Source organism: Pinus tabuliformis, chromosome 1_1, assembly GCF_031772625.1.
Source record: "Pinus tabuliformis cultivar Carrire ecotype Pingquan chromosome 1_1, CPIR1, whole genome shotgun sequence".
Classification (NCBI taxonomy): Eukaryota; Viridiplantae; Streptophyta; class Pinopsida; order Pinales; family Pinaceae; genus Pinus; species Pinus tabuliformis.
Genome location: NC_142297.1, coordinates 464,416,134 through 464,421,987, shown reverse-complemented (window position 1 = coordinate 464,421,987; position 5,854 = coordinate 464,416,134).

Below are 5,854 nucleotides of genomic sequence, written 5' to 3'. Positions count from 1 at the left end.
CAGCGGATACGACCATTGCGATGGTTTTAGTTCAAGAAGTCGATGGAATTGAACACCCTATATATTATTTAAGTAAAAACTTGAATGATACAGAGAGTAAATATTCTTACGTTGAAAAGCTAGCACTTGCTGCTGTTCAAGCGATACAAAGATTTCGACATTATGTCCTCTTTCGGAAAACAACCGTTTTATCAGATTGCAACCCCATGACTTATATACTGTCGCGACAGTTGCTGGGGGGCAAATATTCAAAATGGATAGCAATCCTTCAAGAGTTTGATCTGGAATTTGTAAAATCCAAATCAAAGAAAGCTTTGGTTTTCGCAGAATTATTATGCGATCTTCCATCGTCGTCCAACTACGAAACATCCCAAGAATCAATCAAGTTTGTTTCTCATATCAACGAGCGATGAGTGGTATGGAGATATAATAGTTTATCTCCAAACCCAAATATTTTGGCCAAACACCTCCCACTCAGAACAAAAACGTATTCGATACCAAGCAAAAGACTACATGATCGTCGGTGATACACTTTACCGTCGTGGTGTCGATACGGTTCTGAGAAGGTGCCTCACCCATGAGGAAGCCGAAAAAGCCCTGAATGAGTGTCATTCAGGATCCTGTGGGGGGCATCAATCTGGGTATGCTACAACACAAAAAATCTTACGAGCGGGATACTTCTGGCCAACCATGTTCAAAGATTGCATAACCGCAGTCAGAAGTTGCCATGCTTGTCAGATTTTTGATAGCAAAACCAGAAGACCCCCCGCTCCGTTGCAGCCAATAGTAGCTGTGGTGCCTTTCGCCAAATGGGGCATCGATTTCATGACATGTAACCCCACCTCGACCGGGGAGCATGGGTATATTATAGTTGCAGTCGACTATTTTACCAAATGGGCCGAGGCGATGCCTACATTAGATAATACTGGTGAAACAACTGCCCTATTCTTTTTCAATCATGTAGTCGCCAGATTCGGCGTACCATAGGCTATAGTTACAGATCATGGATCGCATTTTCGCAATCACATGATGGTCGAATTAGCTGCCAAACTAGGATTGTCTCACGACAGCTCTACCCCATATTATCCATAAGCTAACGGACAAGTGGAAGCAATCAACAAAGTCCTAAAGCGCATGCTGCAAAGGATGATTGGGGTTCATAAAAGAAGATGGCACCTAATCCTGTACTCGGCTTTGTGGGCCTACCGAACATCGGTAAGAAATGCAACTTGGTTCACACCGTTCCAACTGGTGTATGGCCTGGAAGCAATCCTACCAATCCAGTGTGAAATCTCGTCTCTTAAACTCGCAATTGATCTCCTCCCCGGAACTTCAGAAGAAGAGGCTCGTTTCTTGGAATTAATCCAATTGGATGAAACCCGTCGTGATGCCGCATTGGCTAATGAAGCCCATAAGAAACGAGTCAAGGTTCAGTTCAACAAGAATGTCAAACCCTGTGTCTTCTCAGAAGGTGATTTGGTCTTGCTTTATGACCAAGAATCCGATAAACTGGGAGCTGGTAAATTTAAGTCTTTATGGATGGGCCCCTATATTGTTAAAAGGGTATTAGCAAAGAGAGCCTACGAGTTAATGGAATATGACGGAATTCCACTGGCACAACCTCGTAACGGGTTGTACCTCAAGCGTTACTATGCCTAATAGTAACCTGTATGCTTTCGTTACATTTTTGTTTTCGCTAAAGTGTTTATTTTGGTTAAGTAATCCACTTTTTACATTTATTGCAGATGTCGAATCCATTGGAACCATGGGTTGGATATGCCGACGGAGCGAGTCGTAGTTCGCGGAACCTATCCTCCGCAGCATGGGCCATTTTTGATCCAAGTGGTGAGTTAGTGAGTTTTAGAGGGGTATGTATTGGTCAATCAACGAATAACATCGCTGAGTATAGCGCGTTGATAGAACTACTCTCTGATGCCATCACCCATGGCATACGCCGACTAATCGTTAGGCTAGATTCACAACTCGTAGTTCTACAACTCACTGGTATCTACTCTGTCTGAAATCCGGCTATTTATTGCAAATTCCTAAGGGTTAAAATTTTGGAAAGACAGTTTGATCTTATTCAATATCAACACATTTCCAGAAACTTAAACACATTAACCGACTCATTAGCAAACTATGTGTTAGATATACATTTGCAAAATTAATAAGAAGAGAAGCATCAACAATGTTTCACATATGGATCATATAAAAACCGAAATAAAACTCCGAAAATAAAAAATATATATAGCTGTTTACAGTTTACATATAATGTTCTGTAACCAAGACAAAATCGGTCGTATGACCCAAAAACTCAAAATGCTAGGGGGCACCCTAGTCTCAAAATGCTAGGGGGCACCCTAGTCTAATGGTACTCGTGGTAACAAGTCACGGCCTGTGCAATCATATGCAAGAGACGAGTCCATCGTCTGGGCACACCAGTAGTATGCCGCTGCAACTGTAAAGGTAACTCGTCAATCCGCACATCCGGAATGCCGAGAGTAAGGCCCTCAACCTGCTCCTGCACAACTGCAAGGGTCTCGGCCACGTCAAGGTCGCGAAGAATAACCCTCCCAGCAGTCTCCCCTGCTGGGGCAGCGACTGGCGCTCTCGGGCGAACTGTTGGGTGAACAGGACAAACATCTGCATGCACACATGAGTTTGATTAAAGTCTTGACAGAATAAAGCACAAGAACATTGTAATTAAAAACAGTAAACAATGATATGGTCGAAGATTTTACCAATAGCGCCCCACTGTTCGCCATCCGGCAGTGCCAAATCCGGATCACCTCGGAAATCCATGCCAACATATGGATACTCGGAGAAGACCATCTCCTGACGCTCGAACCACCTGAAGAAGGTATCAGTGAAAGAAATCTGAGATTGACCAGCATGCCTATACATGTGATCAACCCATCTCTACATGCGTGGCTCGGTAGGAGAAGGCAAGTCGAGTGCAATATACTGAGGCTGCATCAGTGGTATCTTCTCCAAAGCAAAGGCGGTCAAAATGGAACCAAACCCAAAGTTCTTCAGCTTTTCGTCCTTTACCTTGGTCAACTAACTTTTCATCTGAAGAAGTATTGCATCACACCAGTTGAATACTTTCGGTTGGAGGCACTCCAAGGCGTGCTGCATATAGGATCTGTTGGCAACATGAAGAGATGCACTACCGGCCATCCTACCAATAGTATACAGAATGGACTTGAGATACCTGTCAGTAATCTCACGGATAAAGACCTTGCCGTCTCTGCTCGGCTGAGATCTTTCCCTGCAATACTTGCGGACATAATCTCTCACGGAGTCATTCCCTCGGGCCGAACCTGACAAAGAAATTGGAGCACCCCGCCTCGAAAAGCCATTCAAGAAGTAAATGTCTACTACGGTCAAAGGGATAGATTTACCCCTAATCTAAAACACTTGGTTGATAGGATCCGAGGCATCAAGCATGTACTGCAATAAGGAAATCTGCGCTCTCATACTAGAGATACGGAAAAACTTCAGCAGGCCACAGTTCCACAGCGCATTCACCGTGACAGGATCATGGAGGGCAATCATGTCTTCTTCTTCATGTTCTCGTTCTCGCCATGTAAGGGTCATTTTGCTCCGGTAATCTCTGAAAAACAAACATGAGAGGAGTTAGATCCTGAATTTGATGAAAAACTGGCAAAATTTTCATCAAGAACTGTGTAACAAAAACTATTTTCTGCGCCCAACGCAACTAGCCAGTGTTCCACCTGCGTTGAAGGTCAAACTACCCTTAGGAAGCTTGACATTCAACGCAGGTTTCGAGTGAACCAGCTGCGCTGATGGCAGAGCACCCTAACAAAACCCCAGGGGCTCAGGGAAACAAGAAAACAGGCACAGAATGGAAGAAGGAAACCATGAAAAGAAAGAGCTAGGGTCTAGCTCCTACCTGGTCCAGACGGCGCTGAGAATCGTCCACAGAATCTCCCGAAATCGGTTGGTGAAAATCAAAGGGGAAGAGGCACCTCCAAAGCTCCAACAAACCAAGTGCAAATGAAATGGTAAAATGAGAGGTAAAAGCGCTTTTTAATTGCTTTTTACGTAGTTCAAAGCGAAATATTAGAGTTTTAATCTCATTTTCAAAACAAATGTTATTCATTTCTAACTAGTTTGATACAGCAATTGAGGATACAGTACTATATTTGAAAAGGGCAAAGCTAGTTATGGTAAAAAATCAAAATTTGACCATATAATCGAGTAGTTTTAGCACACAGTTCATGCTCGTTAAAAAATAAACGCAAGATCCGAGCAGTTTTAGCACATAGTTCATGCTCGTTAAAAAATAAACATAAGATCGAGCAAGTGTTTCAATCCGCGTTTAAGCTCGTTAAAAAATGAACTATCCGGTAAATAACCACTGCGATCGTAAATTTATCAGCCATTAAAACCTTGGTCGTGTTTGCACCGTCACCTCCACTTTTCCATTGGTCGATCATTCACCTCCATTTGATTGTTTACCCCTTTTTGAGGAACAACTGCGAAGAGTGATTTCACTAAGCCATCCTTGTGACACTGCCGTGATTGGAAAATTCCAAACCTTACCTCGAATCAGCTGCTACCCTGTTTATCACTCGTTCCTCAAAAGACGAGTCTTCTTTAAGCTCTTTTCAACTGACTTGTAAAATATGAAAAGATTTCTGAGTTTTGGCCTTCCAGCTCGTTAAAGCGACCGGAAGAGCTATCCCTCCTCTAGATTTTAATCTTTTTGGACCTGAGGGATTATTGCACAAAAAGATCGAGCGCTTGTTTAGTTCGGCTCGTTAAAACTATCGAAAATTCATCCCTTCTGTATTGTTTTATACTTTTTCGGACTTAAGGGATTAGATGACGAAAAAGGAACTTTGGAGTTATCTTTACGTACCTTTTCAGACTCTCTAAAATTGAAAATAACCGAGTTATCTTTGTCGTTAGACTCGTTAAAAGCATTAAATAGCGACAAACTTGTCTTTAGATGAGAACGAGTTTCACTATCGCTAGGCTCGTTAAAACATAGCGATGGGCTTGCCCGAAGGGCAGGTTATAGAACAAGCATATGTTATCCTCCTCAAGCTTGACAAAAATAAAGAGGTACTGGTCAGCAATGACTGGGGAAAAATTGGGAGAAACTCAAGAAAACTTTGATGGTAGCAAGTCGCTCTTGAACATGACACTTTTCCTCCGTACCACAATCGGGTTGGGTTGTTTCATTCACCGGTCACATCACCATGGTCTCGCCATACCATCCATATTTGGGGTAATGCTACCGATCCATCGCATCAGTGTCGCCATATGTTCAAGAGAAGTCGTTCAGAAAAGTCAACCGTGTCCCATCCACTGCCATACATTATCCTTCATCCTTTCATGACCGCCACCCTGAATCATATGTCACAGATCGTTTTCACCTCCATCAAAATCATTAGCTCCGTTCCGTGTCACTGATGTGGGATTCATTAAGGCCCTCCTTTGACGGATCGCTTCTTGCCGACATCAGCTCATTATCCAAGAAGTTGATCTAGGAACAAACCCTTCGGTACTTTGAAGCTTGCATTCCTCAATGGCAAGTTTCTCACTTCCGGCGACAGGTATACATCAATGACCTTCAACCGAAAGATTTTGCGTGGTGTTCGACGCCAAGTCCTTTATTCACACCACGTGAATTGCACTGCAGTACCTTGAGGGTCATTATCATTATCGGTGATTCCTCTCGCGCTTGTTAACAGTTTACATCATTCACTGGTAATCAAGCGATGTCTTTCCATGTTCAACTTCAGAGAAATTCTCACATGGATCGACTTGTACTTAGAGTGAAGATCGGACGAGATTGAAGACCCCGGATCTAGTTTCATCC